This window comes from Tiliqua scincoides, chromosome 1 (genome assembly GCF_035046505.1).
Source record: "Tiliqua scincoides isolate rTilSci1 chromosome 1, rTilSci1.hap2, whole genome shotgun sequence".
Lineage (NCBI taxonomy): Eukaryota > Metazoa > Chordata > Lepidosauria > Squamata > Scincidae > Tiliqua > Tiliqua scincoides.
The window spans coordinates 73,485,298-73,502,472 of NC_089821.1; the positions used below are offsets into that span (position 1 = coordinate 73,485,298).

The window sequence follows — 17,175 nt, forward strand, 5'->3', positions numbered from 1 at the left end:
AATCCAACCCCGGGCCAAAAGCAGTGTTCTGCACACTGCCTGAGAGATGGCATGCCTTAAGGTACACTGCGGTGGCCAAAATAATGGAGGCACAAATGGGGAGGCCAGTGTGGGCAAGTGCAGGCCTCTGCACCATTTGGAAGAAGAGCTATCAGCAGTGAGTTCCCTGCCCGAGAAGTAGGGAGGCCTTCTGGGTCAGGAAGAGGGTGGGGGCAAAACTGGGTAGGAGGAGGGTAGGGAGGAGAGTGGTTCAGGCCCAGAAGGGGGGTAGTGACAACAGCAGCTCTGCTGCGGCATCCTAACCCCCCTCCTGCGCCTGAAAGCCCTACATGGGGCTACTCGGATCTGTGCCAGCTATTGAGCTGGTCCAGATCTGAGTAGACCCATAGCGGCTGCCAGGGCTCAACGCAGGGTACGTCAAGGAGACCTCTGGCTGCCTCCCTGACCCATTTTGGCACCACTGTACCATGGCATGGGCAGCGCCATTAGGACTGAACCTTAGGCTACTCCAGGCAAAATCTCCTTCACCTCAGCTAACTCCATCAAGTCATTTATGAAACTGCTATGCCTTACTCCTTCCCCTGTAACTTTGGTAAGTGAAAAGACCTGACATCTCCGGGTAGGGTGGGAGTGGAGGGAGTAAAAAGTGCTCAGCCAGTGTCTATGTGGAGTGTCTTGAAGAGAGTTTGAAAAACCCTGTAATGACAGCACCATTTCAATTGCAGATTTGGTTTCTGGAACAGGCAGCACCTAACACAATATTTTGAGGCAGAGAGAGAGAGAGAGAGCTACTGAAACAGTTTGAAAACTCTGACAATATTGACTTGGGATTATCTTGGTAGAACAAAGGACGGAATGTTGTTTTGCTTCTGAAAATTTCATTCCTTGACTAGCTCTTGCCTGCTGCAAAATGAAACCTGCCCTTGCAGAGAGCGAGATTACTTACGTGTGAGATGTAAATCACTGTGTCTTATAAAAGCCAACAATGCTCCACTTTCCTGATGACATAATTTATTTATTTTCTGCCTGGGGCTTACCAACTATGTGTTACGAAATGAAATCCTGGCTCCCTCGGTCCTTATTGGCATCTTATTTTTAGAACCACAGATATTGCCACATCAAGGAGGTCGACAAGCGGGTGCCCGCCTGCAACATTTCTCAAGGCTCTTATACCTTTTAGAGTGGCATAGAAGACAAAACGTTTGCAAGCATTGTTTTCTCGCCACTGAGCATGACAAGTTGAATTCTGCTGGAAAGATGTCTTCTACACAGTGGTTGCAAATATGGGAGCACTGTCTTTTGTTACCCTCGGTCACTTTAACGGATGCAAATAATGAAGTAATTAAACCATTTTTTCAGCTGTGGGTTGGGACCCACTAGGTGGGTTGTGAACCAATTTCAGGTGGGTCCCCATTCATTTCAATATTTTATTTTTAATATATTAGACTTGATGCTACTATGGTATGTGACTACATTTGGGGAAATGTTACAGAGCTGTCCTTTTAACAGGCTACCATGTATATGCTTTTAACAATGATAGTAAATGGGCCTTCCTCCTGGGTAAGTGTGGGTAGGATTGCAGCCTCGGATCATTAAACATTTTTCTGCTGGAAGATGTCACTTCCAGTCGTGACGTCACTTCCAGTGGGTCCTGACAGATTCTCATTCTAAAAAGTGGGTCCTGGTGCTAAATGTTTGAGAACCACTGAATTAAACAATGGTTTCATTGCAAATCAGCCGTCTTGGTTAAATATGAGAGGAAGCCTGAATCTGACCAGCCTATGTGGCTTGGTGTTGCTAGCTGAGATGTTACAAGAATAATCATGGTTGAATTTGCAACCAGAGCAAGCAACCACAATCAGCAAGGTAACCCTTGCTGCATCCTTTTCTTTAACTGTGACTCATAGCCAGGTTGGTAAGGAGTCTAGTTCCCATTTTGGGATCCTTGCCTTGCTTATAAAGGTTTTGATCGTTGGTGTAATGTTGATACTAACATTATATGTGAATACTATTACACAGCTTTCATATGCATAATTCAAGGCAGTAAATCCTTTTTTTATCATCACAGTAGCCCTGTGGGGGAGGTTAAGCCTTCCCCCCTCCCCCTCCCTGGCTGGAGTAGGGACAAGTGCTTCCCTGGCTGGTGGGTTGTGACCCACCAGTTTGGGAACTGGTTTGGGAACCAGTTTGGGAACCACTGCTATAAAGTGTATGCAAATTGATGCACACTGCTGTTGTCTTTTCTCTGCGTATAAAGAACCAATACTATCCACCTTTACAGCACCGAACCAGTCATGCCAACAGAGCATCTGCTGCATCTTGTAGGTGAGCAACCATTGAGACCTCCTCAAGGTAAGAGAATGTTTGTTCCATTACCTTGGGGCTTCAATGCTGCTGCATTGGTACTGGAAAGTTGAATAGGATAGGGACCTAAACATAAGACTCCTGTCTCAAATTTATATTTATGTAAAACCATTCATTAGCACCAGAGACACTTAACATTATGTACATTACAATAAATTAAAAATTGTTGGATATGATGATTATGATTTCAACTAAATTTTAATCATAGACAGAATTCTGAATTGTCAATGAGGTTGAAACATTCCATATTTTGAGGATAGTGCATTCCAGATATGCCCCCCCCATTTCTTGGGGTGGGGTGGAGAGAGAGAGAGAGAGAGAGAGAGAGAGAGAGAGAGAGAGAGGATATTTAGTACTTGCTTTTCCCTTCATTTGTGATTTCTGGAATATCAAAAGGAAGAAAGCAAGCTTTGAAATGACTCCAGTAAGCTGTTTCCAGTATATTTTGTAAAACATGACTGATGTAATAATGAAGCATCAATGCAAAGTTTTGTCTAAAATATCCAGAGAGAGCGAGCTAAATGTTTCCAATGTTTGCAGTTTAAACGGAACAGAAAATGCAGTTGAAGGAAATATTAAATTATGCACCTTTCTTCCGTAGGGAGAGGAGATGGTTTTTCAGTACCCATTTAATAGCTTTCTTTCCACAAAAGGTTTAGATGATTTTGGAAAATTCCTTCACCTTGGAGGTTTGAAGAAAAGACTTTTATGAGGTGATATGCATGAGGAGATACACTGAAGCTATACCTTTTGCTATCGAAAACCGGAAGTGGATTGCAATCTTTATTTTTAGTTTTTACAAGACTTGGGGAGCTCTGCAGGTGCTTCTGCGGGGCTCCCTGTACCCTCCAGAGCACAAGTTCAGGTAGGTGTAATAATGCCCCGGAAGCCCTGGCAGTGGCACAATCATCTCAATTACGTCGCTGCATTCCCCCCTTCCCAGCAAAGACTTATAGTGGCTCCTGAACTCCTGGCTCCCAGGAGGGTGATGGGCTGTAAATATCTAATGCCATGTGTCCTGGTGGTACAGAGGTTTTCCTCGGTTCTCACACAGTGGCTCCCTTGGCAACTCTCCCCGATACAGGCTAATAAGATTGCATGTGTCATTCTTTGGAACAAATGGCTCACAGCCCAATCCTGAGCTGCTCAGCACGTGAGGCTGCAGCAGCACTGAAAATGGCTGCCGCTGCATCCAGCGAGCCCCAGGCAGCTGCTGCCACCTCTTTGGGAGAAGGGGACTTTTGTCCCCTTCCCCTGGGTAAAGTGAGTAACACCGCAATGGGGCTACTCGATTCTATGGCGACCCGAAAGTCGACATAGAATGAAGAGTGTCCGTGTCAGGCAGCCAACCCGACATGGAGGCTCTCGATCCGGTGGAGTGAAGCTCCACCGGTCCTGCCTCCCTCCTGCCCTGCTCCCTCCCCCGGCATGCCTCCTCCCTGCCCTCCCCCCGCCCTCCAACCACCTCCCCCCACCCTGGAACGCCTCCTCCCACCTTCCCCCCACACCCCCATCTACCTCTCCGCTGCCCAGTGGTCCGTGTGACCACCGAGCAGCAGAGATCAGGTGCTCCAACGGCACAAGCCTAGTGCCGTCCAGCACTGGGTTAGCATTTGGTACTAGGTGCAATAGTGCGCACCTGCGGTGAGCCAGTGCACACTCTTTAGGATTGGGACCTGAGCTCCCTGTGTAGTATCAAGTCAATGACTAGGAAAGTGGTCATTACTTCTGCCCTTCCTGAAAACAAACCTTCTGGAATACTTTTTTCTTGTGATTGCTTTTTGCCCTGTAGAAAAATAACAATTGTTAGGCATGTGAGTGATTGAAAAATGCTGTGCAGTTCATACATATCTAACCATCCATCCTAAACAAAAAACCAAACAAAAAAAATGTGCTGGTAACCCCGGGGTAAGAAAACTTGGGTGTTAGCAAAGCCTGACTCCCTACCATTTCCTCATACAGCCTGACTTGCAAGGCATTTCAGAATCATTGCAGAATGTCGATGTGTTCAGTGGTCACATTGTCAGGTTTGCAAGAGGCACAAGGAAGCTCTCCCTTCCTGTTCAGGCACAGCTGTGCTCCTCCAGGAGCCATCTGAACTCACTCAAGGGCCCTTCAGACTCACTAGAACTTGATTGGACGTGGTGTGTATGGCCGACCCACGCAGGCCGCCACTGTGTGGTCTGAAGCTATCAACAGAGAAGCAAGTGAAAGGAAGACAAACGAGTCAGGGAGAGAACCCAATTCCCTATTTGCTCCCTGAGGCTGCATAAACAGGCTGTCATCGGATCTCGTCTGCTGATGACACCTGCCTAAATAAAGGTAATGGGAAGACTTGCTGAGCTGCATTTACCTTTGGGAACAAAAAATGTTTCTCTCCGTTCAGGAGCTATTTTGGGGGGGAGGGGGGAAGCTTGGGCTCTTCTGGATGAGCATAACTATTACCTCACACACTGAGACTGTATGTAGAAGAGATATGTGCTGCCTCTGTGCTTGCAATCCTCTTCCAAAGTACTGCAATTACATGGGTCACGCCAATGGTAATGAATGTATCTGTCTGCACATTAGTGTTATATGATTATTAGCACTAGCATTATCTGAAAACATTCAAACAGGAGACAAAAAACCCAAACATCTCACCACCAGAGCTTGGCAGGTTACATGAGGCACACCTTTTGCACCTGACTCCTTCTCTCTGCTGAGGTTGTTAGGATGGAGGCATCTCAAAACTTGAGATTCAAGAAGTGGGCCATGCTGGTGCTACCAACTCACTGCCAACAGGCAAATGACAAAAATCTGGTCGTAGGAGACAGAACCCCACAGTAGAGGCACAGACACCCATGGTAAAGGACAATTTATTGTTTAGGGCAGGATGCTTGAAACTGCAGCCCGTGGGCCAGATCCGGCAGCCTTGCGAATTCATCTCCCATGTGAACGGAGCTTACCGTTCCATGGGGGAGGTCTGCAATTGTCGCAGCTGATCTTTCTCCGTGTTCTGCTGCTTCTATGTTCTGCTAGCCCAGCAGGCTCTACACCAGGATTTCCTGGCAGATGTGGTGGGGCAGAGTGAACACGGGTGGAGATTGGCGGTGACAACGGTAACCTTCTCAGTGGAACGGTAAGCTCTGGTCATGCCAGGGAGACTGTTTGCAGCACACAGCTGTCTCCAGTTTGGAGACTGCTGGTTTAGGGCTATATCTAAAGTCACAAATGTGTGCCCCACTCCCAATGCTTTTCATGCATAATGTTACAACTCACTTGATGACTTTCATTGATGTGATGTTGGCGATACATTTTCATCTCCAAGGGCTCTGCTGTTAGCATCAAGATAGCAGTGAGGAGGGAGCCCTAGCTTGCTGTGAATGTGTGAAGGGGAATACTGTAAAACATTCATATTCCTCCCTTCTTGAAAGCCAACTGCTAGTTCGGTTAAGTCATGAATAGATTCATTTTGTGTACTTTGCGCTGACGATCCAAGTACATGTCTGTATGAATTGCACAACTTGGCCAGGTGGGATTTTGGTTTTATTTATAAATGGGGGGGATGCCACAAAATATGGCAAAACCTCAGTAGAGAGTGAGGGGCTTTAGAACTTGGTCCCCTCTACACTATTTTTTAGTTGAGAAATAAAACTCTTCAATCAGCTTTTGATTGAAGGTTTGTGTGTGTGTTTTTTTTTCAACTAAAAGCATACAGCAGGGTGCAATCAGAATCAAAACTGTGGCAGGGCAAAGTATTAAGGCCCTCCCTTTCATGGTTTCACCACATTTTCTCATTACCCTTATGCTTGTTTGAAGCAAAACAAAACTAACCCCTCATGCAGCCATGTTGAACAAGTAGGCACATGTGTAGTTTGACTTTTAAATTGCATACATCATGGATTACCCTGCTAGATCTTGCAGCTGCTTATATATTGGAGGCCAGTGTTAGAAGAACCATTACAACCAGGATTTCAGTATAATGAACTCTTCTAATAGTATTAGAAGTAGTTCATTTCCCCAGCATCTGTCAGTGCTATCTGTCAACATTTGTCCATTACAACTTTTTTTTTTTCACTGACAAAGGCAATTTTCATTATTGATTAAATAACATGAAAAGCCTATTTTATCAGAAGCGTACTGTTCTACACATCCTACACCACTCACTCAAGACTGGCTATGCTTTGGCATCACATATGCATAGAGTGCTTTTTTTTTGGTACTGAATCAAAGTCTATTTCCATCTGCAGCTTTGTGATTCACCAGGTTTGGGCAGATTGATGGACATGAATGCTCCTAAAGACTTGCACTGGCAGAAATGACAGAGGGTTTGGAAATATATTAACAGCCTTCCAAGAAATATTGTGTCCAGAATTTGTAATCTTTGAAAAGAGGATGACAAAAACTACCAAGATAATCTATGTAGCCCAACCTATAAGATCAAAACCTTCCTTCAGGTTGTCACTCGAGTCACCACGAGTTGATCTCGGCAGAATAAACGCCTTGCTCACCATTCCTCTTCAGTCTTAAACATGATGGATTTGTGAAACAAGGAGGAATAAGAAAACCCAGTCTCCATAGGTCGTCAAACTGAATTTTTTTTTTTTGGCTGCCATCATTTACCAATTTAAATTATCATGCTGGAACCCCAGGCAGAGTCATTGGAATGGCATCTACAAAGTTTACAGACCTTTTTGCTAGATGAAAGCCCCCCCCCTCCAAGAAAAGCCCCAAAACTGGTGTTGGAGGAGGAATTCACATAGTTACCCTAAGTTTTGTTTGTTTTCCTTCTAATAATAAAAGCTGAAAGGCAGTCTTTGTCATAACTGACAGGGATGCTATAGGGTGTGCAAAGTGTGAAGAATGCCTGGAGAAACACAGTACTCCTAGAAGGCCTTTCAGTGTATGAGACCCATGTCCAAACATACATCTAGCCTGTCATTATGGTGGGCATTTTGCTGGCTCTCTATAAACAACAACCTGTGGCAGTAGTATGAATATGCCTGTACAAGGTTCACTGCTTTGTATAGCTGCCCCAGTGAGTGAAAAGTGGAAATCAGGGTGGCCCAGAAATCAGAATTCAAGGAGAGGTGCAGAGGGATCCCACTGAGTAATTAGCTGATGATGGGTTTTACAGTAATGGGAGAGAGGGTGAGCGAAGGAAGCTTTATCAGGGGTCAATAAACCACCAAGCCAGATAGAATGGTCAAGGTGGACTCTATGATTTGGGACTCCTCTTGGGAGGTGAAGAACCAAATTCTCAAATGCCAAATCCTTCTGCGCACAGTGATTTGGCAAGATATTGCATTTCTTTAGTCTTTAGCCTTTCCTTGAACCACAGCAAATTGTTCAGAAAGTTGATTCCCGATTGGGTGGGTGGGGGTAAAAAAGAGTGTGGCTAACAACACAATTCTTTGCCTTGCATTTTCCCTTCTTTTTTTCCTTACAATGTACTTTGCGAATGTGAAATCTTGAAAAGTGTGGCTACAGGAAAAAAAAAAAAGGTTACATGTTACAGAAGTTCATCATCCAAATGGAAAAATGGAGAGCCTCCAGCGTTAAGAGGTTGGGAAAGATGTTATTTGATGTGATAAACATTTGGAAGGCATTTTATTGTCAGGAGGCTAGAAGACCCACCCGTTAACTTGGAAAAGTCAGGACCGAAGCAATATGACTATCTCACTCAGATTAAACAGAGGGAATAAGCAAATTATCCAAGAACTGGGGAAACACGATCAAAGTCCGCTGGGAATGTTGTTTGTTTAACTTTAGTCACAGCACTGCGAGCAAAGGGTTGCACTTCTGAAGGAACGCTTGGCAGGAGGAGAACGCATTTTGAACTCCCTGGGGTAATTCAACGGAATTTGGTCCATCGTGTCTTAGTTAATGCGCAGATGATATGCAGTGTCATCTGTTATTGCAGTCCTTTTGGTATACAGGATGTTATATACTTGCTGATGGATTTTGGTCTTGGTCCCAGAAAATATAAATACTGACAAAGAAGGAATGGATATGACGGAGAACAGTCTAATGCCTGCTCATCCTAGAAAACTCTCTCTTTTGCTGGTCTTGGAGAGATCTATCCTTTCTTGCATGATACCTGTGGCAGGGGACATGACTGGCCAGCTTTTTTGCTGAGTCACCACAGGCTGCTCATTCCCATCACCTCAAACATGCTGGGTGTCTCTAGACACAGGCAGCAAAATGAGGTGGAAGTGGAGTGGCAGGGTCTTGCTGTGGGCAGAATGGATTGTACAGATCACATTCTTTTCGTGCTCTCTTATGTAAAACACTCTCTGCAAGTACAAAGCTAGCAGAGGAGAGAATGGGCCAGAGCTTTTATCCCTGTTGTGCTAGTTCCCCCTCCCCTTTGCAGGGTGTTCTTTTACAAGAGGAACATCCAAAAATGCATCCCACCTCCTGCAGGCTGAGATGACACAGTGCACTCAATGTTCTGCCATCTCGGTCGGCTGCATGTGGTACCCCAGGCCTGCAAGACAATCTGGAAGGTGAGAAGAGCCAACTGTCTCTGGAGGGGAGAGGCAGTTAACTTGCTAGTAGCCTGTGTGAACTCAGCCACAGTTGCCCAGATGCTGCAGTCCTCCGAAGTCTTTTTTCAGCAGTGACATCAGATTTTTAGCACTCTCCTAAGACTTATAATTGTGTTCTTTGTTCTTTCCAGCACATTCTCTTTGTTGAAGGGCTGACGCGCCGCCTGGGATGTGGACGCTCCACTGTCCTATTATCTTACGCCACAGCTCTTTTAAGCAAAGGCCTATAAAGACGATTATTAAAAGGCCTGTGCTGAATCAAAGAACTTCCAGATGGAAAAGGCTAAAAGGCTTCTTAGCTCATCTCCCATCATCATGTCCCATCTTCCCTTGGGTCTTGCCAGGGCTCTTCCCTCAAGTGCTTTGTTCTGGCTAGTTTCAAATGACTCAGTTGGTATTGCTGCTCCTTTCAAGCGGCTGTGGAAACAAATTAGGAGAACTTCTCTGCATTTTATTTTGTGTTGTTCTTCCTCCAAGTGCTCCCCACCCACCCCCGATACTTTCCCTCTCCTCAAGAATGCCTCAGTCAATAGCATTTGCAGTCTTGAAATGCTGGTCGTTTTGACTGCTTTGTGTTCCCACCCTTGTTCCAACAGCACATGAATGATCCCAGGCCATAGTTCACATTCCTTTACACTGAAAAGTTTGCAGTGCTTGTGCCAGTGTGTGAAAATGAAAAACGGCAGCTTCTGTGGTTCATTAGCCCGACTCTTCTGTTCCATGTTCCTTGACTCATCCTGGTAGTCAAATATCAAAGGTCTCAAAGATATCTCAAAGAAAACATGGGAATGAATTAGCAGAACTTGGATTTGTAAAGCATCGGTGACCGTCAGCCCATCACTGGCTGGAGTTGCTTTTGCAGATTTATCAACTCAAGGCCAGGAAAAGAAACAAGTCAAAACTCTTCAGTATAGCAGGCAGCTGTGCTAACAAGGGACTTTCTTGTACAATGGTTGTAACTTGTTTTTAACTTTGGAGATCTGGAAGAAATCATTTTGAATGAAAGTAAATTTAATAGTGGGGGAAAAACGTACCCCAGCATAAAGCAGGGAGCTGGTGTATTGTAGGGTCTAAGGAAGTAAGCTGTGAATCAGAACTTTCCTGGTTCAAATCTCACCTCTGCTATGAACTCATTAGGTGACCTTAGGCAAGCTGCTCCCTCAGTCTCAGATGCAACCTGGGGATAGTAACATTGACCTTATTAGAGTAGTTGTAAGGATGACAGCAGTATAAGATGTGACGTAATTTGCACACCCAAAGTGCTATATAAGTGGATAGCAGTGTTTTGAGGCCAGTTCTGTAATTATGACTGATAAACAGCAACTCTTAAAGTGAAGGACTGAGATGGCCTCTCCATGTCCTGCTTCAGAGACATGAATTCATCTAATATATGAAAAAGTTCCGACCTCCTTCCGCTGATTTCCTTCCATTGGAATTTGCAGAAGATTCATGAGACTACCCATGGCTCTTTCTTTGAACAAATGTGCAGTGACATCAATACTTAGGAGATGCTGTTTGGTTCGGTGAGCACCTGCACATTGCCACTGCTGCCCAAAATGGCTGATGGTGAGTGGGATGGACCGCTTACACGGCACATTGAGGCACCTGCTTTACTTACTGTTTTGTCTCCCCTCTAGCTATGCTACTGCAGAATCAGGATTGTGGCACACAGGAAGGGGGGCTTTAATCCTTTCTACAACATGCCATTTTCCCACCAAAAATTATTTCCATCCTGCTGAAGCAAATAGCAGGAGGGGGGTGGCTGGAGTATTTTTGGCAGGAAAAGAACATGGTTAATAGCCTCCCTATACTAGTCCTCCTCCAGGTCAGGGCTCATTGGGCTGCTTTTTGTTAATTTAGAATTTTGGTCTGTCCACAGAATGCTCCTTAAGAACGATTGTTAAGTTACATGCAGTTTGAATCAGGGAAAAGCTATTTAGGCTGCAATCCTATACACTCTTACCTGCGAGTAAGTCCAATTTAACTAAATAGAACTCACTTCTGAGTAGACATGCATAGGATTGTGGTGTTACTTCCTGTCATGCATTACCAGAAGAATGCCTGGCTTGTTCCAGGACTGCTTTCTATCAAGACGACAACTTTCTCTCAGTATAACAACTGTGCATTGTGAACCTATGAAAAAATTATGGCCAAGATCCTGTGAATTTTACAGGATAGTCATGGGTAAGCTTCCATTTTCTATTATTTATTTTAAAAATTCCTACCCTCCTTTTCTACCAAGTGGATACAATTTAGTATGGTTGGATTTATTCCGAGTATAGGGTGTGGCGTCAGTATTAAAGTGTGTCAGGGCTTTGGTGTCTCCCAGGCCTGGAATTGTTGTCAGCCAGGATGTGGCAGGAGGGGCCTTGATGTCCAGGCCCGGTGAACGAATGTAAACATTGGAACTGCAGCACTGTGATTAGCAATCAGATGCACCTGTGTTAGGTGGGGGCCATGTGACCTGGGGAGATGTGTGCCAAGTCCATGGAGGAGTGGTGCAATGCACCACTGGACAGCCAATCAGAGTGGGTCACAAGACTGTGTTGTGACTATGAGGTCGCCCTACTCTGATTGGCTGGCCCCGGTATATATGGGGGTGAGAGCAGACACCGAATGTGGGTTTGCAGTGGTGGAGTTCTGCGTGTTGTGCTGCTGGTTTGCGTTCTGACTTGGACTGCCTTATCGTGACTGACCTGCTGTATCCCTGACTTCTGGAGCATTTGACTGACTACTCTTCTGCCTGCTCCTTTTACCAATACATGCTTCTGCATCCAACAAGCCTGTGTCTGTGTCTTTGGCTCTTTTTGGGACCGTTCACTTCCTGTGCTGCCTCCCTATGCTCCCGTGCCACTCTGCTACTGGGAAGACAAGGATCATCCTTCCTTGCCATCCTGACATTATAACTTTTCAGGTGCAGTGATTAAATCTTCATCTCATTCTGTTCCTTCATATCTCAGGCCACCACAAGTCAGCTGGCAAGAAAATTTCTCACAGTGTTTTTTTTATGAATATGTTTGCTGCTACCTTTCCTTTCATGGCCGAAGCTTGGTAGCAGGGGTTGTCTCCTGCCTAGCAGGATAATTGCTTAGCCCTGTCATCTCAGAGAAGCTGGGACAGGTTTTAAGATCCCATCTTGCTAGACCCTCAGCAAAATGGGAGCTATTTTTCTTCCTTCTTTCTCTCTCCCATAGTCCATAGAATCAAGCTAGAGTGTTGTTAGTCTATATAGCCTATGTCAGTGGTTCTCACACATTTAGCACCGGGACCCACTTTTTAGGAAGAGAATCTGTCAGGGCCCACTGGAAGTGATGTCATGACCAGAAGCGACATCATCAAGCAGGAAAAGTTTTAACCATCCTAGGCTGCAATCCTACCCACACTTACCCAGGAGTAAGTCCCATTGACTATCATTGTTTATACATAGTATATACATACAAGATTATACATAGTAGCTTGTTAATAGTACAGGTCTGTAACATTTCCCCAAGTGCAGTCACATACCATGGTGGCATCAAGTCTAATCTAGTAATACTAAAATATTGAAATGAATGGGGACCCACCTGAAATTGGCTTGCGACCCAGCTAGTGGGTCCCAACGCACAGTTTGAGAAACACTGGTCTATGTAGTTAGAGAAAGAAAGAAAGAAAGAAAGAAAGAAAGAAAGAAAGAAAGAAAGAAAGAAAGAAAGAAACCTTCTGTTTGCCTGGAATTGAAAAGTGTTGTGGCTGTGAGTCACTGACAAGGACTAGAGAGTTTGAAGGAAAAACATGTACATCGAAAGATGCTTTTCCCCCCTAAAGCAACAGACACAGCTGCCAAGTGTGCCCCAGAAAAGAGCTGCATGTATCAAGACACATTCCTTCACCTGGTGTAATAAAACAAGGCATGAAATGTAAGTCACAGTCAAAACAAATGGGCAGGAGGCTGCCATCCTATATACACTTTCCTGGGAGTAAACCCCATTGAACACAATAGGACTTACCTATTGGTAAGGTAGGACTTACCAAGGACAGCCAATAGGACTGTGTAGATGGGGAATGGGGCTTGCCAATGCACTCGCACTATCCCCATTGCGTGCTCATTTCCATATGTTTTTAATGCTTGAAGACAGCTCCGGTCTCTCCTGCTTCCCTGTTCAGAAGAGTCTCCTATCCTAAAAGTGGTATTTGATATTTAATTATAATTCATTGTAACCCCTTAACCTTTGAAATGTAAACAAAAACGAACTGTGGAATTTGGTATTTGACACTGAATTCAGCATCCTGGGAACTTTCACAGAAAAATTTTTCTAGCCCTTATGTTGTCCATGAAAAACTTGTGGTTAAAGTATACCAGTCACTGCGTTTTTTTTTTTGTTGTTTTTTTTTGGGGGGGGGGGGGTATAGCTTTGAGTTATCTTTGTGAAAAACTTTTCTAAATTGAACCATACAAACAGGCCTGGACATGAAAAATGTCTGAAAAGATAAGGCTGCTTGAGAAGAATCAAATCAATCTGCATATGAAGACTTTTCAGCATCTCCAAAATGTTAAGAATAAGGCCGTACAAGTTATTTTGAAAATCATGGATGCTGTGGTACTAGGGTATTTACATTCTGGACAACTGTTTCCCAGTCAAATGTGTCCCAATCATTGGCGTCCCTGAACATTTGTATTTGGGATTTTTGTGTGTGCGTCCTGGTTATTTGTGTCCCACTAAAATGGGGCAAAAAACAAACTATAACTGGGCAACAAACTCCATATTATACACACTAAGCCTAACGGTTCCCAATCTTCTTGGCGCTGTGACTCACCTCATCCACTGTGGTGAGTCACAATATGGGAATGACTTTCTGGGAGGATGGGGAAGCTGACGAAGCACTCTGCTGGGCTTTGCAGGCCTCAGAACAACCCACAGAAGCCTCAGAAAGCCACTTCCAGTTTTCAAAAGCAAACTGGAAGTGGCTTTCCAAAAACCGAAAGTGGCTTTCTGATGCTCCTGTGGGTCATTCTGAGGCCCGTAGAGGTCAGTGGATGGGTTGCCAAACTGGAACAACCCAGAAGAGGTCACCCCATGCTCCCAGTGAGTCATTTGGCTTCTGGAACAGCTCTGATTTGGAGCCAGATCAGAGCAAGGGAGCACCCAGGTGTTGACCCACCACATGTGGTTTTGCAACCTCCAGTGGATCGCAACCCACAGTTTGGGAAACCCTTAAATCAACCCTCTTATACCAGCCCTCTCCCTAACCCTAACTTTGCCTTAAAAAAATTTAAAAAGTACATCTAATATAAATAGACATATATTGGGATGCAAAGATCTGGAACACAAAAAAACAAAAACCAGGTGCAAATGTCCAGTAACACCAATGACCAGAACACAGTTGTCCAGGATGAAATGGTCCTGTCAGCACCTGTGAGGCTATGCTAGAAAGTCCTGTTCCCACACCAAGGTGCTTGTAAACAATGTTCCTCCTCAGAGTCTGCACATGAATACCAAATTTCAGTGACATCACAGCAGCTCAGCCAATGGCTAGAGAAAACTCTTAGATTGTGATTATATCAGGGTTTTCTTTTCTTGTGTTCTTATTACTCTTTAATAAGATTAACAAAAGTTCAAAAAAGAGGAAAGAAGATGAAGCTTATTTTGTAATCCACACTCAGGAATGAAGGACAACATTGCTTGGACAGGAAGGCAGATCTTTTTAGCCTAGTGGAGATTTTACGGTCAAGGCAGCTATACCATATACAATCTGGGCTGTAAAGGGAAGTAAAAAAAAAAAAAAAACCCACTCAAATTAGGGCAAAGGAAAACAAAGTTGGAATGCAGGGTAGATTTGCCCAGGAGCAGATGAAAAGGTGACCCTGTACCAGTCTAGACTACAGCCACTGAATTCATAAGCAGACTGTGATAAATTTTGATTGGTGCTCTCCCCTCTTTCAGCCAATGCATGAAGCACATGGAAAATGTGTTGCATAAGAAGACGAGTGGCATAAAAGATGAAGCAGCGGCATAGCTAATGATCGTGTAACCGGGTGCAAGCTCAAAATGATGATCCGGAAGTGATGTCGTACTCAGGCTTTTTTAAAAACTGAAAATTGGGGGAAAACCTGCCTCCTCCACCCAGAAGCTTGCCACCGCTTGCTCTGCTGCCTCTCCCCAGCCAGTTGCATAGCTAAGGCATCTATCTGCTACCTGGGGTCAAAGAAGATTTTGTGGCCCCTCCCCCACAACAAAGTCAATTTGAATTAATTAAGTAAATAAATAAACATTGTGCCCCTTACTGGTTGGAGACATTGTGCTGGGGTGAAGAGGCTGGCATTATTCTCCCCCTGCCTAAATGTAAGAGGAGCACCACTTGAAAAAGTGCCTCTTTACCCAGTTAGCAGGGGTAACTATAGTATGATACATGGAAATGAGAGCTGAGTCATATTAACCCCTTACTGTTTCCATGCTGTATCATAATAATATATCAATCAGTCTCATAGGTCAATTTTGAGTTGGTTGGTTGGCAACCTTCAGTCTCGAAAGACTATGGTATAAGCCTACAGCACCCGGCATTCCCAAGCGGTCTCCCATCCAAGAACTAACCAGGCCTGACCCTGCTTAGCTTCCAAGATCAGACAAGATCGGGCATGTGCAGTTAAAGATATGCATTTTTTGTTTTATAAGGTAGTTGTGTTTTCATTTTCTGGTTAATTGGCCATAACTTTTGATAAAATCCAGATATTCCATTGATGTTTGTTTTATGGCATTCTGCATTAATCTTTCCAATGATATATAACAGGATGGTATTATCTGTACATACCATTTTTTTTTACAATTTTGGCCACTAGTGTCAAGCTCAGGTTGTTGCCCCCTAAAGCTTGTTGCCCAGTTCAACTGCTACTCCCTGCACCCCTTTAGCTCCGCCACTGAGATGAAGATATTCAATCCCAGGAATCAAAACAGCAACACCAGATTTGGATAACTTAACAGAAGGAGCCTCACTTTTCAAGCAGCACAGCAGCTGTTCCCTGAAAGCTTCAATAAGGTTTACCCACAAATAAGGTAAGAGAATGTTACAAATAGCCAGAGGCTTTGACTGAAATTTGCTCACTCCACCCACCCCAAACAATTAAATTATTAGCTATATATTTTGATGTACAACTTGTCCTGTTCCAAGGCTTAATACAGGGTGCAGATGCTACTGAACATTAGTAAAATATTAGTTCCAGGTAAACTATTGGCAGAGCTCATCCCTAACATTTCAGCCAGAAACTGGTTTAATATGCTTAAAGTGCAACACTGTTGAATATTGAAAATAACAGCCCAATCCTATCCATTTCCTCCCCTGTCAGTGGCACAAAATGGCTACTGCTGTATCCTGGGGTGAGGGGCAGCTGTGGAGGTCTCCTCTAGTTAAGGGAACAATTGTTCCCTTATCCGAGAGTAAGCCTTGCCAGCAGAGGGGGGTTTACTCAGACCTGTGCTAGCTAAATAGCTGGTGCAGGTCTGTGTTTACCCGCATTGTGGCATGGTTGGCAACCTTCAGTCTCGAAAGACTATGGTATAAGCCTACAGCACCCAGTATTCCCAGGCGGTCTCCCATCCAAGTACTAACCAGGCCCGACCCTGCTTAGCTTCCAAGATCAGACGAGATTGGGCATGAGCAGGGTAACAGTTGCTGCATCAGCTCCAGGAAGGGTGATACCATGAAACCTGTGGTTTGTGGCTGCAACCAACCTGCCTTCTTCCCACACCCAAGCTGCCCATACTGGTTAAAGGGCTCTGCCATTATTTGGAATTTGATAAAACTACCATTTTTCTTTTTTAAATAAGTTTTTACGGGCGAAATCCTAACCAACTTTCCAACACTGTCATTGCTGTGCCAATGCATCCTGCAGTGGGGAGGCAGTCAAGAGGGCCTCCTCAAGGTCAGGGCACGTTTGTTACCTTACCTTGGGACTGCATTGTGCCCAGGTCTGTGCTAGAAAGTTGATGAGGAATGCGCCCTAAGTTTTTTTTTTTAAAGTTTTTAGTTACTGCCAAGTTTCCCATGTCTTGCTTTGGACAACAGACAGGTGTGGTGTTTGTTTGAAATGTTTTAGAAAATCCTCAGAAAATTCCAAATGTGGGGAAGAATCCTAGTCCCCTCCCACCAGCAGACCAGGTCTGGGAACTATCTAAAGGTCAAACATGTTTCATCCTAGTTGCATGGAGTGGGATGCAACTGTTTAGAATTTAAAATTTGTTCTAAACAGTTGCAGCCCACTCCATGCAACTAGGAGTAAAAGTTAAAAAAACAAAATTTAAAAATATCC

General features: G+C 44.4%; 1 pseudogene; it reads right to left on the reverse strand.

Annotated features, from left to right (window-relative positions):
* Positions 1-16,426: 16,426 nt before the first annotated feature.
* On the reverse strand, positions 16,427-16,546 carry LOC136637517 (5S ribosomal RNA; annotated as a pseudogene).
* Between the last annotated feature and the right edge of the window lie 629 nt (positions 16,547-17,175).